The sequence below is a fragment of the Rhincodon typus genome, unplaced genomic scaffold (assembly GCF_021869965.1).
Source record: "Rhincodon typus isolate 14 unplaced genomic scaffold, sRhiTyp1.1 hic_rhity00000051, whole genome shotgun sequence".
Taxonomy (NCBI): Eukaryota; Metazoa; Chordata; class Chondrichthyes; order Orectolobiformes; family Rhincodontidae; genus Rhincodon; species Rhincodon typus.
The window spans coordinates 400,701-424,195 of record NW_025965689.1 but is presented as its reverse complement, the minus strand read 5'-3'; the positions used below and the strand labels follow the sequence as shown (position 1 = coordinate 424,195).

General features: G+C 44.5%; 3 protein-coding genes, 1 long non-coding RNA gene and 1 pseudogene across 8 annotated transcripts in view; 2 read left to right on the top strand and 3 right to left on the bottom strand.

The window, feature by feature from the left end:
- The window catches only part of LOC109929682 (histone H2B 7-like), an 823,479-nt gene that overhangs the window by 475,056 nt on the left and 324,928 nt on the right, over positions 1-23,495 (bottom strand). The window lies entirely within an intron of this gene.
- Positions 1-23,495, bottom strand: part of LOC125488138 (histone H2B 7-like) — an 844,706-nt gene that overhangs the window by 496,295 nt on the left and 324,916 nt on the right. The gene's annotated exons all lie outside the window — the stretch shown is intronic.
- Positions 1-23,495, bottom strand: part of LOC109926824 — a 162,587-nt pseudogene that overhangs the window by 80,900 nt on the left and 58,192 nt on the right.
- LOC125488142 (zinc finger protein 239-like) overlaps positions 1-23,495 on the top strand; it is a 341,309-nt gene that overhangs the window by 283,985 nt on the left and 33,829 nt on the right. The window lies entirely within an intron of this gene.
- LOC125488161 lies at positions 4,109-21,915 on the top strand. Its single transcript, XR_007266234.1, has 4 exons — positions 4,109-4,249; positions 5,525-5,620; positions 15,525-15,658; positions 21,716-21,915. It is a non-coding gene; the product is annotated as an uncharacterized LOC125488161 (long non-coding RNA).

The following is a 23,495-nucleotide window of genomic DNA, read 5'->3' as shown; positions in this document are numbered from 1 at the left end:
GTGTGCATCTTCAAGATGTGCTACAGTAAGGGACACACACAATTTGGTGCCAATCTCCTAGTCACATTCTGCCCGCTACAATGTCTGACAAGAAATGGTAAAAGCTCACCTGCACCAGAAAGTGTCAAATCTCCCTTTCTCAGAGAGAGTCAGCAGCCTGCGCTGGAGCTGGAGGCAGTTGCACACTGAACCACTGAGGCAGACTGGCCGAGTTTTTTTTTTTTTTTTCTATTCATGTATGGGATGTGGGCATCACTGGCTGGCCAGCACTTCATGCCCATCCCTAGTTGCCCTTGAGAAGTGGTGGGGAGCTGCCTTCTTGAACTGCTGCAGTTGTCCTGCTGTGGGTTGACCCACAATGCTGTTAGGGAGGGAATTCCAGGATTTCGACCCAGCGACAGTGAAGGAATAGTGATACATTTCCAAGTCAGGATGGTGAGTGACTTGGAGGGGAACTTGGAGTTGGTGGTGTTCCCATATGTCTGATATCCTTGTCCTTCTAGATGGAAGTGGTCATGGAAGGTGCTGTCTGAGGATCTTTGGTGAATTACTGCAGAGCATCTTGTAGATAGTACACACTGCTGCTACTGAGCATCGGTGGTGGAGGAGGGAATGGATGCTTGTGGATGTAGTGCTAATCAAATGGGCTGCTTTGTCCTGGATGGTGTCAAGGTTCTTGAGTGTTGTTGGGGCTGTACTCGTCTCGGCAAGTGGGGATTATTCAGCTACACTCCTGACTTGTGCCTTGTAGATGGAGGACAGGCATTGAGGAGTGAGGAGGTGAGTTACTCGCCGCTGTATTCCTAGCTTCTGGCCTGCTCTTGTCACCACTGTGTTAATGTGGTGATCCAGTTGAGTTTCTGGTCAATGGTAACCCCCCAGGATGTTGATAGTGGGGGAATTCAGTGATGTAACACCATTGAATGTCAAGGGATGGTGGTTAGATTGTTTCCCATTGGTGTTGGTCATAGCCTGGCATTTGTGTGGTGTGAATGTCATTTGCCATTTGTCATCCCAAGCCTTGATATTGTGCAAGATCTGGACTGCTTCAGTATCTGAGGAGTCATGAATGGTGCTGAACATTGTGCAGTCATCGTCGAACATCCCGACTTCTTACCTGCTGATGGAGGGAAGGTCATTGATGAAGCAGCTGAAGATGCTTGGGCCTGGGACACTACCCTGAGGAACCCCTGCACAGAAGGCCTGGAGCTGAGATGATTGACCGCCAACAGCCACGACCATCTTCCTATGTGTCCAGTATGGCTCCAACCACTGGAGAGTTTGCTGCCTGATAACCATTGATTCCAGTTTTGCAAGGGCTCCTTGATGCCACACTTGGTCGAATGCAGCCTTGATGTCAAGGGCTGTCACTCTTACCTCACCTCTGGAATTCAGCTCTATTGTCCATTTTGAACCAAGGCTGTAATGAAGTCAGGAGCTGAGTGGTCGTGGCGGAACCCAAATTAGGCGTCACTGAGCAGGTTATTTCTGAGCAGGTGCTGCTTGATAACACTGTTGATGACACCTTCCATCAATTTACTGATGATCGAGAGTAGACTGATGGGGGTTAATTGGCCATGTTGGGTTTGTCCTGCTTTTTATGTACAGGACATAACTTGGGCAATTTTTCCACATTGTTGGGTAGATACCAGTGTTGTAACTGTACTGGAACAGCTTGGGGAGGGGAGTGGCAAGTTCTGGAGCACAAGTCTTCATTACAATTGCTGGAACGTTGTCAGAACTCATAGCCTTTGCAGTATCCAGTGTCTCCAACCGTTTCTTGATATCACGTGGAGTGAATCGAATTGGCTGAAGACTGGTATCTGTAATGCTGGGGACCACTGGAGGAGGCCAAGATGGATCGTCCACTAGACACTTCTGGCTGAAGATTGCTGCGAATGCTTCAGCCTTATCTTTTGCACTGATGTGCTGGGCTCTTCCATCATTGAGGATGGGGATATTTGTGGAGCCGCCTCCTCCAGTGAGTTGTCTAATTGTCCACTATATTCACGTCTGGATGTGGCAGGACTACAGAGCTTAGATCTGATCTGTTGGTTGTGGTTGTGGGATCGCTTAGCTCTGTCTATCACTTGCTACTTTCGCTGTTTGGCGTGCAAGTAGTTCTGTTTGATGGCTTCACCAGGTTGATACCTCATCTTCAGGTATGCCTGGTGCTGCTCCTGGCATGCACTCCTGCACACTCCATTGAACCAGGGTTGACCCCCTGGCTTGATGGTAATGTTTGAGTGGGGAATATGCTGGGCCATGAGGTTACAGATTGTGCTGGAGTACAGTTCTGCTGCTGTTGATGGCCTACAGTGCCTCATGGATGCCGAGTCTTGAGTTGCTAGATCTATGCAAAGTCTGTTCCATTTAGCACGGTGACAGTGCCACACAACACGATGGAGGTTATTCTCAATGTGAAGGCGGGACTTTGTCTCTTGCTGCTTCCTCCCTCATTACCTGCTGCAGACCCATTCTAGCAGCTATGTCCTTCAGGACCCAACCAGCTTGATCAGTAGCGCTGCTGCCAAGTCACTGTTGGTTGTTGAAATTAACCTCCCTACCCAGAGGAGTGAGATTTCCTCCAACAGGGTGTTCATCTGATGGTGTTTATCACGCCTTAAATAACAAACTGGGAGAAGGGTGATATTGAAGGATCCAACAAGCATTTATTACAACTCCATCTCATACAGAATCACTACATTCCACAGGTGTAGGTGAGTGGGTAATATTAAACAACTAGTTTAACATGGCAAGGGAATAGACACAAAGTAAAGCTATCTCTTAAAACTCACTGCATCAAGTATTCTTAGGACAGGTATAGCATGGTGTCAGATACAGAATAAAGACTTCTCTATTCTTTTAATATAAAAGCAAATGGAAAATAAACTCCTTCTACACTGGCCTATCAAATACTCACAGGACAAATACAGCACAGGGTTAGAGAAAGTTTCCTCTGTTTCTATAAACTGAAATTCAAGCTACCGCTACTCTTTTAAACTGAAATTAAGGTTCCCTGACCATTGTAACCATCCCCACCTGCATCTGCAATGCACACTTTCAGTAATTTGCTTACAAGGGACACCCAAGTGTGGTTTGACATTCCCCTCTCTCAGTTCATAGCCATTCAGATAATAATCCTCTTTCCTATTTTTCCTGCCAAACTGCCCTTCTGTTTTTGCTGTCAAAAGCTATCCAGACCTTAAATATCATCTGCTAGCAGGTACTTGACACAGATTATTGATTGAATGAGAGAGAGAAAAAAGAAACATGATCCAAGATGCAGGATTGAAGGAAATAACTCCCCTATTGAACATGTTGACTTTCACAAAAGTGGCTGGGGCCCTAAGGAATATTTCCATGCAATGATATGATAGTACTACATGTGTGCTGATTCTCACTGTCAAACAAAGCTCATGTCTTTATCTCTATCTCTCCACAGTAAACACAAGCTTGGACCCTGTGTCAGTGCATTTTAATCTTTCTTTCCTCCTCACAGCTGAAGGCAAGAGACAATCACGACAAGGCCATCACTTAATCATGGGTATTCCATAAATATCAAGATTTTCCTAACTTATACGACGAAGAACTGTAGTGTAGAACTTTTAGCTTTTCTCTTCATTTCTCTATTTTTGTACCTTTTTTAGTACCTATGATTCATACTTAGATACTTTGTACCTAAGATGGTGCTGTGTGGGGTGACATTGTACACATTTCACTGTACTCCTGTACTTTTTACTTTGGTACACATGACAATAAAGCTAATTCGAATTTTGTCTCCAGTGAGACATTACCAGTGTGAGGGCTGACGAGTGGAATGTAGCATGTTGTCCTCACACTTGTGGGAGAAAAAAAAAATCCAGACACTGTTCTGCCTGTTATACACTGCGGACTGAGATGTGAATTCCAAGAAACACTGAATCCCACCTACCTGATATACCAATATGGTTTTATTTCAGTGCATGTATTCTCTTATTTCCATTGAAGCAGGCAGTTGCAACACTGCTTTCATGCATCTTGTGGGAAAAAAAAAATTCCATGAGCTGCAGTGTGAGTCTTTCAAAGGTTCTTTAAAAAATCAGAAAAGGGAAGTGTCGAAATAAAGAAGGTTTTTGCGGAGTTTGTCAGTGTGTTTCACACACTCTGTAGAGCGAGGCACTTGAAGAGGCTGTTAGCTTCAGGATTGTTTCTTGACACGGGTTGTTATGCGAAACCATAAGCTGGATTCTCCCGTTCCATCAAAACAGTAAGTAACCCATCAAATGATTTATTATATATCTGAATTCAGACACAAATTCATTGGTAGCAACGTCAGATGGTGTAGCATTTCAGTACATTACTTGACTAGTATTTCAATAGAGTTGTTGTATTCTGTTGTTATCTAATTAGTGCATTTTTTCTCAACAGAGGGGTTAAGTTCCAATGCCACTAACAGTTTCGGTTAACAACTATTCACCCTCCGAGCCAGATCGTTGTCCACTCCTTTGTCTGTCCAACTGTTTTTCTCTCTCTTTGCATTCTGTCCCCACCTATTGTTTACTCCTTACTCCCACCCTACCTTCTACATCAAAAAACAAGAATTTCCTCGCTACCATCAGTTTTCAGAAAGGGTCACAGGACCCCAAACATTAACTCTGATTTCTCTTCACCGATGCTGCTGAGTTTTCCTGCAATTTCTGGTTTTATTTCTGATTTATAGCATCCTCAGTTCTTATGGTTTTTATTTAGTATCCAACACACTCGGAGTTTACAAGAAATGAAAAAGTTGCTAATGCTGCTTGTCTGAGCCAGTGTTGAAGCTGTCATTTATATGCACGTATTTGTCAGAAAACTTTACTGACATACTTGCTTCGATGAGGCTTGACTCAGCTGTTGCTGACCTTCAGTCCTCCCTGAGACAAAGCACAGCTGGGGTCTAATCTCTTACACTGTATTTTATTTTAATGCCATTGCATTAAGTCAGAGAACAAGTCTTTGTGCCAGCAAGTCTATAAATTGCACACTTCTGAACAGAGATTCATAATTAGGGAAGTGAAGGACTTGAGTATATTCCTGAGAGAGAAAAGAAACAGGAAGTGTTCATTTTGCAACAGAGGGACTTGGGAACTGGAGTGGGCCTTTCAGCCACTTGAACCTGCCGTCCCATTGAATATGATCATGCCTGATCAAACACTTCAATGTGTTTTACGCACTCCATCCCCATATCCCAATTAACAATTGGCAATCAGAAATTTATCAGTCTCTCCCTTAAATATACACCGAGATGGAGTGACTGCAGCTCCCTGTAGGTACTGAATTCTAAAGCTGAGCAAAATACCATAAGCCCTCATTTTGGACCTAAGTCCCAATTATTTTAAAACCTTGCCTGGTTCTAGTCTCCCCCAACCAGCGACTGTTAAACCTGTATCTACCATGTCTCTTCCCTTTTAAGCATTGTGCGACAATGTTTTCAATAATATCATCACTCATTCATTGAATCCCTAGATAATACCAGCCCGGTTTGTCCACTCTCTCTTCATAGGATGTTACCACCATCCCAAGGACAAGTCTGGTGAATGTACATGGAAATAACATATCTGCTGAGATAAGGAGACCCAAACTGCACACAGGACTGCAGGTGCGACATAACTAAAGTCTGATACATTTGAAACAAGACTTCACTACTGCTGTACCCAAATCTTTTTGCAGTAATGTCTGACATTCCATTAGCTTGCCTATAAGTGTCTTCAGGCATCAAGCAAGGCATCAGAGATTTAAACAAGAATGGTGCAATGTAATCATGGGTTTAATTTACATATAGCTTGGATAAGACAAAGTGGTGGAGTATTTCCATGTGTATGTGTGTATATGTGTTCTGTTTGTTTTGTATTCATTTGTGAAATGTGGGCTTTGCTGGATGACCAGCATTTATTGTCCGTCCCTAGTTGCCCAGACCAATACCTTGAAGAACCAACTTGACAACAGGATATTCTATATGGGACATTTTGCAATGAGAAACAATGCATTAGCAATCTTGTGATGTGCTGGTCACTTGGGGAAGAGTGACCATAATATGAGGTCATTCTTCATTGAAGTGAAGAGCCAAGTAGTTGAACTAGAAGCTCGGATCCTGAATGTAAATGAAGGGAACTATGAGCACGAGAGGCACAAATTGAAAAGGATGGACTGTGGAGTCATACTAAAGTGGTTGATGGTGGATAGGACGTGATTCATGCTTAAAGATAGTACCCATGAATTACAACAATTATTCATTCCTGTCTGACAAATGGAAAAGGGGGAAAAGTGGCTCAACAATGGGTTAAAAAAGAGATGAGGGAGAACCAAATAGCAGAGATGTAAAATTGCCAGAGCAAAGAAAACAGCAAACCGAAGGATTGGGAACATTTTAGAAATCAGCAAAAAGAGGAAAATAAATCTCGAGTGGAAAAAAGTGTTGGAGAGGAAAATTGCAGTGAGCATAGAAATTAGCTGTAAAAATGTCTATAAATATGTGAGAACAAGGAGTTTATGAAGGTAGATGTAGGACAAGTGCAGTGACACTGGGGAACAAAGAAATGGCACAAGATTTGAACAAATATTTTGCTGCTGTCTTCACAAAAGAGGGCTCCAGTAAGTGCACATAAATGTTAGAGAACAAATATTAAGGTTGAGTGAGAGGGCCAATGTGAATGGGATCAGTATTAGGAAGGAATAAGTGCTGGGGTAAGTAACAGGGTTAATGATTGACAAACCACTGGAACCTGATCATCCATATTCCAGAGTAGTGAATGAAGTTACCCTGGAAACATAAGATGCATTGATAATCATCCAAAATTCTGTAGTCACTGGACGTTGCTGCTCTCTTTCATTTTATATATCCATAGAAGCTCTTTCTGTATATTTTTATGTTTCTTAACATCTTACTTTTGTGATCATTTTTTTTCTGTTTTTAAGCATCATCTGCGTCTTCCTGAAAGATGTCCAATTCTCTAACCTACCTCTACACTTTGCTGCTTTGTCTACCTTAAGTTTTGAATTGGACAATGCTCATTGACCATCTTTTGTTAGCCACAGGTAATTCCGCTTTCTTGTTGGGTTCTGCTTTTTGACCTGAATATTTTTTTTTTTGTTTTCTCTGCTGGTGTTGAAACTTCTGCTTTCAAATCTGACACTGCTTATCCATGGAGATTGCCCTTAGTCTCTTTTTGTAGCCCCCTCTTGTGGTGATTGGAACAATGTCAGCCAGCTGGACCTCATAGAATATGAGTTCCCTGTTTGGGGCTATTAACCTGGTCCTGTCAGGGAAGACCTGGCTTACAGATATAAACAGGAGTGTCAGGGATTCTGCTCATTCTGAGAGCCAGCTCTGTGCTGGCTGGTTCAGTGTCATGTACTAAGCACATGTAAATAAAGGTGACTTGGTGATGGGATATCAGCCTTCATTTAGTTATTTTAGTGATGACTGAGAAACACGCCCCTGAAGAGATTCGCTCACAACAATTGTCTTTGAATTGGGGTAAGGATTTCTGGCATCATGCTGCTATTTGGGAAGCTTGACTTGTTCGATTCAGTGGCCAAAGACTTATCCCAGTATATAGTTATTGTTTCCGGGCAAATAACATTGGGACAGATGAACAACGAGTGATTCTCCTGACAGGTTGTGGACCCATGGCAATATTGGTTATTCGGAGCCTAACTTTCCCAGAGGCACCAGATACTAAAATCTTTCAAGAGTTTACAAATTTAGCTAAGGAATATTACAACCCAAGCTACAACTAATTCTGAGTTGCTATTCAACAGTTTGAGTACCAGGGAATTCATATTGGGATTTTTTTGATGAGGTTAAGATGACTGGCAGAGGTGTGTGATTTTGATTTAAACCTAAGTGAGATTCTGAGAGACAGTTGTTATGTAGGATTAATGACATGACCACGCAAAAGCGCCTACAAGCTGAAGCCCAATGAGACTTCAGACAGGCACTACCTTTAGCTTTGTTGTTAGAAAATGTGGAAAGTCGAGCTAACGAATTACAGGGTATGCTGATAGACATCGACATCCTTGCCAGGCCCACTCAGCTTGGGGAATACTGCCTTGAATGAAGGCAAGTGCATAGCCTCACTTAGGACATATCCTAATTGGAAGGAGCCTCAGTAAGCCCACAGCAAAACCCCAAAACAAAGCCAAGCCTCAGCCAAATAGTCAGAATTTTCTCGAGGATCTGGGCTGGCAGGCCATTGAAGTTACTGCCAGAATGTGGTCTCAAGACAACAAAAGTGTCCCACTAAGCATGAATGGTGTAAGAGAACTCAAAGGCCAGTATCCAGGAGTGTGCACACCCTGAAAAATCCACCTACAGCTCGTTTAGAGCAAGTAAATTGCTTAGTAATATCCAAATCACAACCAATCCAAATAAATGTCTGGTCAAATGGTCACACGGTTCTCATGGAGGTTGATACTGGTGTGGCTGTATCAATGATGGCAGAACTGGTCTTTACCAAAATTCGCTCTGGACTTCAAACTTTAAGGTTGCATAAGACCTCAGTCAGGCTGAGACCCTGTACGGAGGAACCCCTATGGTTTAAGGGTACCACTTTGGTGTAGGTCCCTATGAGAAACAGCTTGTTCAGTTACCACTGATTGTGCGAAAGGTCATAGGCCCAAGTTTGATGGGGCGAAATTGGTTGAGAAAGATTCAACTTGATTGGCTGTACATTTTTTGATTAGAAAATGGTTGCCTGAGTGAAGTCCTAATTAAATACCTGGATGTTTTTCAGGGAAGCCTGGGGACTGTCAAAGGGGCCAGGCCACCTGACATGTTGACCAAGATGCAATTTCATGATTCTGCAAGGCCCACACAGTGCCATTTGCCTTATGCGCAAAAGTAGAGGCAGAAATCAGGAGGCTGGAAAGGAAAGGAATTGCCAAACCAGTATAGTTTCCGTTATGGGTAGCATTGGTTTTACCAATTATGAAGCCCGATGGTTTGTTTAGCCTTTTGTGGGGATTTCAAAGAAACAATAAACCAGTTTTCACAGATGGATAAATACCCAATCCCTCGCATAGAGGGCTTATACACAACACCCATAGGGGCGATGGGGGGAGCGGGGAGGGTGTGGTGGCTGTCCTTCACGAAGCCGGACATGAGCCATGGGTACCTGCAATTGCAATTAGATGAGGATTCCCAGACCTATGCTACAATTAATACCCATAAGGGTTTGCACCAATACACCAAACTGCCTTTTGGGGCATCATCAGCCTGTGCCATTTTCCAGTGGACGATGGAAAACTTTCTACAAGGTCTACCCCAGTTCGCCATTTATCTGGATAATGTGCTAATGACCGGGAAGAGCATTTAGTGAACTTGGACAGAGTACTTTCGCATTTCTCCCAGGTGTGTGTATGCCTTAGGACAGAAAAATGTGTGTTTCAGCCACCCCAAGTAACCTACTTGGACGACAGAGTTGATAAGACTGAGTTACACCCACTGGAAGATAAAGTGAGCATGATCAGAGGTAGCTGGCTCTCACACTGTACCAGAGCATAGGTATTTCCTTGGGTTGGTGAATAATTACAGAATATTCATACGTTACCTGGCCTCCATCCTGGCACCCTTACATTTGCCATTGAAAAAAGGTCAGTTTATGAAATGGTCTCATAGTGAAGACGTAGTCTTTGTCGGAAGTGAAAAATCAGCTATAATTGTCTAAGGTGTTGGCACACCATGATCTCAGGCAAGATGTGGTGCTGACATGCGATGCCTCCCTGTACGGTATTCGGGTACTGTTGGCTCTTCGGTGGCCCAGCAGAGAGAAATACCCGATCGTGTATGCATCCCGAACTTTGGCTGATGCCAAGTGAAGATATGCCCAGGTAGAGAATGACAGTTTGGTGCTCATCTTTGGTGTGAGGAAGTTTCACCAATATCTTTACAGATGTAAATGTCTAATAGTAATGGACCACAAACCCCTGCTAGGGCTATTTAAAGAGGACAGGGCCGTGCCACTGATGGCTTCAGGCTGAATTTAGTGGTGGGCTCTAATGCTAAGTGCATATAATCTTAAATGGGAAAACCATCTGGCCAGCTAAGTAGCAAATGCGGATGCAGTGAGTAACCTCCCACTGGAAGATACGCTGCTGAAAGTGCCGTCACTGGAGGTGTCCATAATGGCTTTAAATTTTCTGAACACATTTCTAGTCACAGCTGAAAAGATCAGACTTTGTTTTCAGAAAGATCCAGTCCTGGCAAAACTGGACCAGCTGCTGGTGATGGGGGAAGCCAGAGAGCAATCACAACCAGAATTGAAAACTTTTTGGGTCTGGAGAAACCAGATCACAATACAGGATGGCAATAGTATTATGGGGAACAAGAGTGATTGTCCTGAGCAAAGGTCACTGCCAGATACAGCTGAATTCCACCAAGGTCATCCAAGGGTTTTTAAGTTGAAGATGGACCTCGTAGGTATGAATTCCCAGATTAGGGCTGTTATCCTGGTCCGATCAGGGAGCCCTATAAACAGGAATGGCGGGGGTTCTATTCAATCTGCGAACTGGCTCAGTGTCAAGGACTTTCTATGTGTTGATAACGGGTGACTTAGTGATGGGATACCAGCCTCTGTGGAGTTATTTCACTCTTGTTATTCACTGTTCGACTAAGGGGAACAGTTGCTTCCTATTTCCCCTGTCCATGTCCCTCATAATCTTACACACGTCGATCAGGTCCCCGCTCAGCCTTCTTTGCTTTAAAGAAAACATCCGGAGTTTATCTAGCCTCTCTTCATCACTGAAATGCTCCATCCTAGGCAATGTCCTGGGGAATCTCCTCTGCACCCCCTTCAGAACAAACACACCCTTCCTATAGCACAGAGACCGGACTGCACAGAATGCTCCAGCTGTGGACTTCCCAATGTCATGTAAACCTCTAACATCACTTTTCCGCTCTTATAATCTATACCTCAACTGAGGAGATGATGGCCTACCGATATTATCACTCAACTGTCAATACAGAGCCCCAGATAATGCCTGGGAACCCTGGTTCAAATCCTGCTGGGGCCGATAAAAATATCTGGAGATACAAGTCTGATGATGACTGTGAATCCATTATTGTAAAAATCCATCTGGTTCACTAATGTCCCTTCGGGCAGGAAAATGCCGTCCTTACCTGGCCTGGCCTCCATGTGACCCACAGTAATCTGACCAATTAGGGTGGGCAATAAATGCTGCATAATCAGCGACACCCTCATCCCATGAATGAATTAAAAAGAATAAAGGCAAGTGTCCTGTATGCCTTCTTAACTGCTCTATTAATCTGTCCTGCCACCTTCAGGGATCTGCAGAGATTCCTCTGAGCTCCCTTGTGTCCTGCCACTAAACGCAATTTGTGATTGCGAAGGGTATAAAACAGTATTTTGTGGATGTTTCCTCATGCAGGACAATCTAGAACAAGAGGTCATTGTTTCAGGAGAAAGTGGTGGGCAGATTGATAATCGAGATGAGGAAGAGTGCCTTCGATCCCATTTCGCCCTAAAAACTGGAGCTGGGCAGAGCGGTTGGGGTGGGGGGAGGGGGTTGATGTCAAAGCTGATCCAGCTCGTAAAAGAAACAGGAATATGGTGGAGGAGAGAGGTGTAGATTTAAAGTGAGCTACAAATGGAGCAAGTTGGGATGAAGTGAGGAAGAAATGTTTCCACCGAGAAAGGAGTCTGTAATGCACTGCCCGGAAATGTGTGGCCGAGGCTGTTTCAATTTGAGAAGGGTGGTCAGACGGGGAGTCAGATAGGAGTGGGCCATGCAGGGATCTAGTGGTTGGGGGCATTAGATAATTGAGCCCTGGGGCCTAGAATGGGTGCAAAGGACCGAACAATCTTCTCCTGTTCCCATGACATATCTGGGCCTCCATGATTGGGCCTCCTGGGCCATTTCGCAAAACAGAACACGCTGGTATCAGAGAGTTGACAGTCCTCTCCTCAGGGCTAGGGGATTGGAGCACTACTTAACCTCCTATTGACTTTTGGGAACATTCACTATTGGCGTCCTCCCTTCTCAACAGAGGAGAAAGAGAGAGAATGGGGGGATATGGACCCCCGACAGAACCAATTCCCCAATCTCTCCATGTCCACCTTCACTGCTGTTTGAATCAAATGAACATGCTGATTAAGGAAGGGAAAGTCTATGGTACCTACTTTCCAGAATTTCTGTTAACACCTGCTTCCCCACCAGCATCGCACGCTCCCCCCTACCCCACAACCACTGGACCATCATGACTTCCTGACAAAGTCCACTTGCCCATTCTATTTAATGATTCACAGAGCTCTGAGCTATTCTTCTGTTATCGACCAGACCACATCCCCCAAAGTATATTGTTAGAAACAGTCAGACTCAACTTTTTAAAAAAATATATAAAAAATTATAGTGTAAGGTGCTATGTTGCAGATACTCTTGCCTTCATCAGTCTGTGCATTTAGTAGATGGGTAGGGATGTCATATTACGGTTGTACAGGACATTGGTGAGGCCACATTTGGAGTACTGCATACAATTCTGGTCGCCCTGCTATAGAAAAGATGTTATTAAACTGGAATGGGTGCAGAAAAGATTTACAAGGCTGTTATTGGGAGAGGCTGGATAGACTGGGGCTACTTTCCCTGGAGTGAGGATGAAGGGTGGTGTTAGAGGTTTACAAAATCATGAGGGGCACAGATAAGATAAATAGCCAAAATCTTTTTTTCCCCATGGTGGGAAGTTCAAGACTAGAGGGCAGAGGTTTACCGTGAGAGGAGAAAGATTTAAAAGGGACCCGAGAGGCAACGTTTTCGCACAGGTGCGTATATGGAACAAGCTTGCAGAGGAAGTGATCGAGGTGGGTCCAGTTACAATGTTGTGGTTGGTTGGCTCACGAGCTGGTTTGTTGATCCGCAGACGTTTCATTACCCTGCTGGGTAATATCATCAGTGCAGCCTCTGATGAAGCGCTGTTCTGTTTTCCCACCTGTTATTTAAACTCTGGTGTCCGCCCGGCTGGATTACCTCACTTCCAGCTTTTCTTTGCAATGGAATGTATATGGGGTTGAGCTGTATGTGTTTGTTGATAGCTTTCTTTGTGGAGTACCAGGCTTCGCGGAATTCCCGTGCCTGTCTCTGCTTCGCTTGCCCCAGGATTTTGGCGATGATAATACTCACTCATGTCTATCCACATGGATAAGGAGAACCACCAATTCAACTGGGACAATGCCAAAATCCTGGGACAAACGAAGCAGAGACAGGCACAGGAATTCCTAGAAGCCTGGCACTCCATGAAGAAAGCCATCAATAAACACATAGAACTCAACCCCATATACACTCCACTGCGAAGGAAAACCGGAAGTGATGCAATCCAGCTCAACGGATTCCAGAGTTTAAAAACCAGGCGGGAAAACACAGCGGCACTTCATCAGAGGCTGCACTGATGATGTAACCCAGCAGGTTCCATCTGCGGAACAATGAACCAGCTCGGCGAGCCAACCAACGACAACACCCACAACCCGAGCGACAAATCTACTCCGAAACAGTTACAATATTTAAAAGACATTCAGACAGGTATATGGATAGGATAGGTTTAGAGGGATATAGGCCAAATGCACGCAAATGGGACTAGTTTGGTTTGGGAAACAGGGTCAGCACTGAAGAGTTGGGCCAAAGTGTCTGTTTCTGTGCTTTAAGACTCTCTGATTTGATTGGTCCACTCGTAAACATGAGTGAAACACACTTTATTCTGATAGCACTATTAAAATATAACAGAAAGAAGAATTTGTATAACTTTACTCTATTGAAATATTTAACTACTAATCAGCAACTGTTCCAATATAGATAGAATCCCATACATACACCCTTTGGCAAAAATGCTATTCAGTAATGATTCTCGTTATGATTCTCACATGCTGCCTCTCTGCAGTCCAGAAGAAAGGAACAATCTTCCTGTTTTGATTTTTAAGAGAGAGCCTCGCTGTCTAAGACTTCACTCTAACAGCAGAGAACTCCAGCTTTTCGCTCAGCAGCCAGCCAGCAGAAATCTTCAACTAACTAAAAAAAAATCCTGGGTCTGTGGAAACCTGACCCTGCCAACTCATGATTGTTTTGTCTTTTGTTTCAACGGAACACCGAGGGAGAACTCAAAAGCCGTTTACCAATTCCCGGTGTGGCTTCCTCTACATCGGGGAAACCAAGCGGAGACTCGGGGACCGCTTTGCAGAACACCTACGCTCGGTTCGCAACAAACAACTGCACCTCCCAGTCGCGAACCATTTCAACTCCCCCTCCCATTCCTCAGACGACATGTCCATCCTGGGCCTCCTGCAGTGCCGCAACGATGCCAACCGAAGGTTGCAGGAACAGCAACTCATATTCTGCTTGGGAACCCTGCAGCCCAATGGTATCAATGTGGATTTCACAAGTTTCAAAATCTCCCCTCCCCCTACCGCATCCCAAAACCAGTCCCAGCTCGTCCCTGCCTCCCTAACCTGTTCTTCCTCCCACCTATCCCCTCCTCCCACCTCAAGCCGCACCTCCATCTCCTCCCGACCAACCTCATCCCGCCCCCTTGACCTGTCCGTCCTCCCTGGACTGACCTATCCCCTTCCTAACTCCCCACCTGCACTCACCTTTACTGGCTCCATCCCCGCCTCTTCGACCTGTTTGTTTCCTCTCCTCTATCCCTCTTCTATCCGCCTCCCACTCTCTCCCTATTTATTTCAAAACCCCCTTCCCCTCCCCCTTTTCTGATGAAGGGTCTAGGGCCGAAACGTCAGCCTCTCTGCTCCTACGATGCTGCTTGGCCTGCTGTGTTCATCCAGCCCTGCACCTTGTTGTCTCGGATTCTCCAGCATCTGCAGTTCCTACTATCTCTACCAATTGCCTGTCTGAATGAGACATTTCAGCGCCACTGTGGTAACAGCTCCCTGCACATAACACATCACTCTTAGAGTGCTGTCACACTCCCAACTCGCAAACATCCTTTTCTCTGATCTCAGGTAAGAGAGAGAGGATTTGTTAAGAGGGACAGTGAGAGAAAGAGAAGGGCAATATCTGGATTGATTTCAGGGGGACTGCTCAGTATGAACGAGTTGAGAAAGGTTGGAGATGTCAGTGTTGCTTTGAAAGGCAGATCCAGAGAACATTTACTCAGCTGATCCCAGGTACGGAGGGACTGTCTGATGAGGGAGAGGTTGAGTCGGTCAGGCCCCTGTCCCTGCTGAAGTTTAGGTGACCTTATTGAAGATTCTTCGAGGGACTTAACAGGGGAGATGCGGAGAGAGGTTGTTTCCCCTTATGTGGGAGTGTCTGGGACCAGAGAAGCATCATCTCAGAATAAGGGAGGTCACCCATTGAAGACGGAGATGAGGAGGAACTTCTTCTCTCCGAGCAGAGTCGATCTGTTGAATTTTTTTACCGTCTAGGCTGGGTCGTCGAGTCTATTGAAGGCTGAGATTTTGAATCAGGAAGGGGAATGGAGGGCGATTGGGGCAGAAAGGTACCAGTGACTGACCATTGTGTCCCACCTTGATCTCTCTCAGACTCTCTGGCTGTGCTCCCCTGCCACCATTAGGATCAGAGAAGCAAGAAACACCAGACTGAGTCACTGACTGAATGCATGCCCCAAACAGACAGGGCACAGCGATGGAGATCCTCACCACTCTCCTGCTGCTCGGTACGTACCTCCAGCTTTTATCACCATTTCCGAGTGGCCGCAAGGGATAAATCCGTCACTCGGCTCCTGCCCTCAGCTCAGTGCACAACCAGAATGTGAACAGACACACTCCCATCCAGACTGTGGACAGATAGCATTGCATATGTGTGCTGGCATTTCCCAGACTGTTTAACAAATGCAGTCTCTCAGTCACACTCCCTCTTTGTCTCTCTCTGACTCTCTCGCACGCTCTATCTCTCTCACGCTCTCACACACTCTCTCTCACGCTCTCACACACTCTCTCTCAGTCTCGCTGACCGTCTCTCTCACATACTGTCTCATATACTCTCTCTGATTCTGTCTCTCTTACATATACTGTCTCTTCCATACACTCTGTCACTCACACACACTCTCTTATACACTCTCTCTACCATATACTCTCTTTCATACACTATCTCGCTCACACTCTCTCACACACTGTCTCACACCTATTTCATGCATGTGGGAGAGACCAGAGAGAGACTATGAGAGAGAATGTGCTAAAAAGATAGAGATTGCTTGAGAGAATTGTGTCTGTGGAAAGCCCCTCTGCTTCCCTTTGCCAGGTTTCTCATTGATTCCGAATGGTTTCGATCTCTTGGAGACAGTGTCAGTGAACGGGATAAAGAGATACTGGGGAAATCCCTCAGGGGCCAGTCACTATGTTCTGTTCAGTCACTTGAATCTGATGTATTTCTGAAAAGGAAATGAATTTTGTCAAACGCTGCAATGATCATTGAATTTTGTAAACATGGTGTGTGTGACACAACTTGACATGTAAATCCAGACACATGGGAAATACATGATTCTTATCGGTGCACAAGTATGGAAATGTTTATGTGTGTATGTATGTGAGAGAGAAACTGTGTGGGGACAAAGAGATTGTGAAGGCACGCGAGAGAGTGTGTGGCAAAGAGAGGGCATGAGGGAGAGAGAGAGAATGTGAGCCAGAGAGTGAGTGTGAGAGAGTCAGAGAGGGTGCACGGTGTGGATGAGAGTTTGTGTGCGTTTGTGTGTCTGTATGTGAGTCACTCAGACAGTCAGTCAATTTGCTAAGTCAGTCGACAATGGAGTCAGAACCTCAGCCTGAGTTTTGGATCTCACCACAGCAGATGATTAAAGTTTGAATTTTTTTTAAAAGCAAGCTGTATTTAACAAAAAAGAAGCTGATCCAATGGAAATCATTGTCAATTATCAGGAAAAGCCCATTTGGTTCACTGTGTCCTTCAGGGAAGGAATCTGCTATCTTTACCTGGTCTGGTCTACATGTGAATCCAGACCCACCCCAAAATGGTTGACTCTTAATCATGTGTGGGCAATTAGGGACATGCAATAAATGCTGGTCCAGTCGGTGATGCCCATATCTCATGAATGTATGAAAAGAGAGTATGTGCTTGTGAATGTATGTGTGTGAATTAATTTGTACAATTAAGTTTAGAGTTTGTTCAAAAGCAGCAAAACATGAATGAGCATAAAATTACGGGGAACATAAAAACTGACTGTACAAGCTTCTGGAAGCACGTGAAGAGAAAAGAATTGTGAAGAAAATCATAGGTCCCTTACAGTTAGAATCTGGGGGATATTATAATGGCAGAAGGTTTGAAAACACAATTTGGTTATGTCTTCCTCAAAAGAGGAAAAGTAAGCTCCCAGAAAATGCTAGGGAACCAAGGTCTAGTGAGAGGAAGGAACTGAAAGGAATCAGTATTAGTAGGGAAATAGTGTTGGGGAAATTGATGGGATTGAAGGCTGCTAAATCCCCAGGGACTAATAATCCATATCTCAGTATGCTTAAGGAACTGGAACTAGATGAGGCAATGGCCTCGTGGTATTATTGCTGGACTGTTAATCCAGGGACCCAAACAACATTCTGGGGACCCAGGTTCAAAACCTGCCATGGCAGATGGTGGAATTTGAATTCAATAATATCTAGAATTAAGAATCTAATGATGACCATGAAAACATTGTCGATTGTCAGAAAATCCCCTCTTGCCTCCCTTAGGGAAGGAAACTGCCATCCTTACCTAGTTTGGCCTACATGTGACTCCAGACCCACAGCGATGTGGTTGACTCTGAACTGCCCTCTGCGCAATTAGCGATGGGCAATAAATGCTGCCTAGCCAGCAATGCCCTCATCTCATGAATGAATTTTAAAAAACTAGACAAAATGAGGGCATTGTTGGTCATGTTCTAAGATTCTGTAGGCTCTGGAACAGTTCGCACATATTGGAGGGGAGCTAATGCAACCCCTCTGTTTAAAAAGGAGGCAGAAAGACAAAAATAAAGTGGAGTATTATCGACCAGATAGCCAAACATCGGTTTGTAGGGGAAATTCTGGAATCAATTATAAAAGATGTGATAACAGAACACTTAAAAAGCATTAAAAGGATTGGAAAAAGCCAGAATGGGGCTATGAAAGGCAAATGAATCTTAATAAATTGACTGGTGCTTTCTGAGGGTCAAAGGATGGATGAGAGAAAACCAGTCGATGCAGTATATTTGTTTTTTTCAGAAGACTTTTGGTAGAAGATTCCTGCGCAAAGTGCAAAATACAAGGGATTGAGGATATTATGTTGATGTGGATTGAGAATTGTTTCCTGTCTGTCAACCAGAGTGTGAATAAATGGCTCTTTTTTACCGAGAGGCAAGTAGTGACTAGTGGGATATCACAGGGATCAGCACTTGGGGCCCAGCCACTCTCAATATATATTAGTGACCTGGATGAGGGAGCAAAATGCATCAGTTCCAGATTTGGTCATGACACAAAACTGGGCAGGATTGTGAGGAGGGCACAATGGAGGTGATTTAGACAAATTGAGTGAGTGGGGCAAACTCATGGCAGATGCAGTACAACATGGCTAAATGTAAAATGATACACTTCAGGTGTGGAGAAACAGAAAGCATATATGATTGAAATGGTGATACATTGGGAAGTGTGGATGTACAAAGGGATCAGAGTGTCAATAAAAGTACACGTGCAGGTCCAGCCAGTAATTAGGAAGGCAAATGGGACATTGGTCTTCATTGCAAGAGGATTACAATTTGGAAGTAGGGTTGTCTTACTGCAGTTATACAGGGTCTTGGTGAGACCACACCTGGAGTATTGTGTGCAGTTTTGGTCCCCCTACTGAGGAAAGGATATCCTTTCCAGAGAAGGAGTGAAGCAGAAGTTCACTAAGCTGATAGCAGGGATGGCAAGATTGTCCTATCTGGAGAGATTGATTTGAGTGGGAGCTATATTCACTAGAGTTTAGAAGGAGAAGAAGAAGGCGAGGGGCAAGGCTTAAAGGTGATGTACAAGGCAAGTTTTTTACACAGAGGGTGGTGGGTGCCTGGAACTCTCTGCTGGTGGAAGGAGTGGAAGCAGATACTATAGTGACATTTAAAGGACGTCTTGACAAATACATGAACAGGATGGGAATAGAGGGATACGGTCCCCTGAAGGGTAGGGGGTTTTAGTTGTGACAGGCAGCATGTCCGTACAGGCTTGCAAAGCCAAAGGGCCTGTTCCTGTACTGTAAGTTTCTTTGTTCTTTGTTCTTTGAGAAGAGGGGATCAGATTGAAAATACGACCAGTGCTGGACAGACTAGATGCAGAGAGTATGTTTCCCCCTGATTAAGAGGAGTCTAGGACCAGGGAGGTGCAGTCTAAAGGAGATGGAGTAGGGCTGAGATGAGGAGAAATATCTTCCCCCAAAGGGGAGTGGGCCTGTAAAATTCTCAGCCACAGAATGATGTGGAGGGTGGGTCAAAAATAAATCTGAGGAGATAAATAATTGTCTGGATTTGAGAAGAACCAAGTGGAATGAAGACAAAGTGGGATGTAGGATTAATACATAGGTGCATTTTAGAGCATAACTTTTAGGCAGAGCAATTTTCAAAGGTAAAACCACTGAATTGTTTTCTCTTTCTTTATGGCTTTGAGATAGAGAATCAGCCATGATTCTGTTGAATGGTGTAGGAGACTTGAGGGGCCGAATGGATGCTTCAATCTCAATCTCATTAATAATCGGCATGTCTTTTTTAAAAATGAATTCATTCACAGGATGTGGGCATTGTTGGTTGGGCCTAGCATTAATTACCTTCACTTTTTATTCCATTTTTGCTCTCTGCACATGATGGGAATTAAATACAGGTCCCTAGAACTTTTCTCTCCCTCTTTCTCTCTCTCTCTTTCTGACCCATCTCCCTATCTCAGTCTCCCCTCCCATTTTCTCTCTGTCTCCCAACTCTCTCTCTTCTTTTTCTTGCTCCCACACTCATTCTCTCTTTATCCATCCTCTCTCTCTTTATCTTTCTTTCTTCTATCTGTCTCTCCCTATCCATCACACTCTTTATCACTGTCTCTCTCTCTCTGTCTCCCTCTGAACACCCTATCACTGTCTCTCTTTCTCTCATCTTTTTCTTTCTCTCCCTCCCTCTCTTTCCCTCTCACTGTCATTCTTTGTCATGCTCTCTCTACCCCACCCCCTCTCTCTTCCTTCCCTTTCCTCTCACTCTATTTCCCTCATCCTGTCCCTTTTGTTCTATTTCTCTCTGTCTAACCACCCCTTCTCCATGTCTCTCGCACGCTGTCCCTCCCTCTCAGACTCTCCTTCCTTCTCTATCTTCTGTCTTGTTCTCCCATTTCTCTATTCCATCTCTCACTCACTCTCCCTCTGCCTCCCTCTCCCTTTCTCCCCCTCTCTCTGTCCTCCTTTCTATTTTTCTTTCCCTCTGTCTCTCTCTCTCCCTCTCCCTCCATGACTCTCCCTCCTTCTCTCTCTTTTGTTAGCCCTCTTTTGTCTCTGTCTCTCTCTCTTTCTCTCCCTCCCTCACTCTCTGCTTTCCTTGATCTGTATCCCTTCCATCTCTGTCTGTTTCTGCCCCTTTCACACACACATGCCCACACTCTCACACATGAATACACACAGTCTCTCTATATCTCTCTCTCACACCTACACTCATATACATGCATGCCTATGCTCTTTCAAACACACAATGCACACATCTCTCTTTCTCACATACACAGATTCTACTCTCACGTGCGTACACACACAAACACACAGACTCCTGTCACTTACACACAGATACCTCTCTCTCTCTCTCTTTCTCTCACACACTTCTCACACACACACAGACTCCTCTCTCTCACGTACATAAACACACAGGCACAGAACCCCTCTCTCAAACAGACCCCTCTCTCTCTCACACTCACACACACACACACACTCATGCGCATACACACGCTCACACACACACACATTCTCCCTCTCACACACACACAGAGATTCCTCTCTCCTGCGTGCATGTACAGACACGCACACAGACTGTCTCTCAGACACATAGATTCCTCTCTCATACACACACAAATACAGTCTTCTGTCTCACACATGCAAACCTTCCTCTCACACACAAAACATCCTCTCTCTCTCAGATACATACACACAGACTCCTCTCTATCTCTCACTCTCTCTCTCTCTCTCGCGCACACACACCCACATTCTCTCCCTCGCTCACACACATGCACATTCTCTCTCTCACACACTTTTGCTCACGCACACACCCACACTATTTTTCTCATGTGCGCACACACACATGCGCTTTTGCTCTCACGTTGTCACACACATGACGTCAACAAGTGAGCCTTATTATGCATCACCGCTGAACAAATGAAAATAAGAGCTATCATGTTAAAGCATTTGATCAGCAGTTGGCCATTCACCCCATCGAGTCTGCTCCACCATTCCACGAGATCGTGTCTGATCTGATCATCCTCAACTCCACTTTTCCCTATGACCCTTGATTCCCTTCCTGATTAAAAATCTCTCCAGCTCAGCCCTGAATCTACTTCCCAATCGCGTTTCTTTTGGACGATGGGAAAGACATCTCCAGACTTTGTTAATAAACATTTCAGAACGTAGGACAAATACATAGGTGCATTTTAGAGCATGAATTTTAGGCAGAGCAATTTTCAAAGGAAAAACCGCTGAATTGTTTTCTCTTTGTTGCCATGCAACCCACAAAACTTATCAATTTTATCTAATTGTGTATTTTCAGGGCAAATAATAATTCTACAAATACGAGAAGGTATGTTGAGTCCCAGTTTGGCTCCACCACATGACATATTGATGAAATCCACGGTGTCAGTACTCAAGCCAATTTTTACATAACGAATAACAAAGTATTGTGGATGCAGGAGATCTGAAACAACACCGAGAGTGCTGGAGAAACTCAGCAGGTCTGACAGCATCTGTGGAGAGAGAGGGAGAGAGAAAATCAGAGTTAACGTTTCGAGTCCATCACACTCCTGACTCACAGTTATAGAGTCCTAGAAATGCACAGCATGGAAACAAACCCTTAGGACCAACTCATCCATGCCGACCAGATGTCCTAAATTAATCTAGTCCCAATTAGCTGTATTTGGCCCATGACCCTCTTAACCCTTCCCATTCACATACCTATGAGATGTATTTTAAATGTTGTAATTATACCAGACTCCACCACCTCCTCTGGCAGCTCATTCCATACGTGCACCACCCTCCGTGTGAAAAAGTTGCCCTCAGGTCCTTTTTTAAATCTTTTCCTTGTCACCTTATACCTATGCCGTCTAGTTTTGGACTCCCATACATTGGGGAAAAGACCTTGGCTATTCACCCGATCCATGCCTCTCATGATTTTATAAGCCTCAAAAAGCTCACCCCGCAGCCTTCAACACTCCAGGGAAAATAGCTCCAGCCTATTTAACCTCCCCCTACAGCTCACACCCTTCAACTCTGGTAACATCCTTGTAATCTTTTCTCAACCTTTTCAACTTTCTTTACATCTTTCCTTTGCAGTATTCCACAAGTGACCTAACCAATCTCCTGTACAGCCGCAACATGACCTATACTCAATGCACTGACCAATAAAGGTAAACATACCAAACACCTTCTTCATTTCTTTCTCCATATGCAATGTCACTTTCAATGAACTATGAACCTGCACTCCAAGCTCACTTTGTTCAGCAGCACTCCCTGGGACACTACCATCAAGTCTATAAGTCCTGCCCTAATTTGCTTTATGAAAAGCAACACATCACATTTATTTAAATTGAACTCCGTCTGCACTCCTCAGCCCAGGCAAGGTTCCATTGTACTCTGAGATACACTTATTCACTGTCCATTTTACCACCAAGTTTAGTGTTGTCTGTAAACTTAGTAACAATGCTTCCTATATTCACATCCAAATCATTTATGTAATTGATGAAAAGCAGTGGACTCAGCTCTGATCCTTGCAGTGCACTGCTGATCACAGGCCTTATGTCTGAAAAGCAACCCTCCACCACCCTCTGTCTCCTACCTTCAAGCCAATTTTGTGTACAGTTGGCTAGCTCTCCATGTATTCCATGTGATCTAACCTTGTTAACCTGTCCACCATGTGGAACCTTGTCGAATGCCTTGGTGAAGTCCATTTAGACAATGTCCACTGCTCTGCCTTCAATCTTCCTTGTCTCTTCTGCAAAAAATTCAGTCAAGTTAGTGAGACATGATTTTCCGTACACAAAACCATGTTGACTATCCCTTGTGCCATGTCGATGGTGGACAGGCTTTGGGGCGACTGGAGGTGAGTTACTTCTTGCAGGATTCCCAGCCTGTGACCTGCTCTTGTAGCCGATGTATTTACATGGCGAGCTTAGTTCAGTTTTTGGTCATTGGCAACCACCAGGATGTTGATAGTGGGGGGACTCAGTGATGGTAATAGCATTGAGTGTCAAGGACCAATGGTTAGATTCTCTCTCAATAGTAACCCCAAGGATGTTGATAGTGGGTGATTCAGTGATGGTAACACCATTGAATAT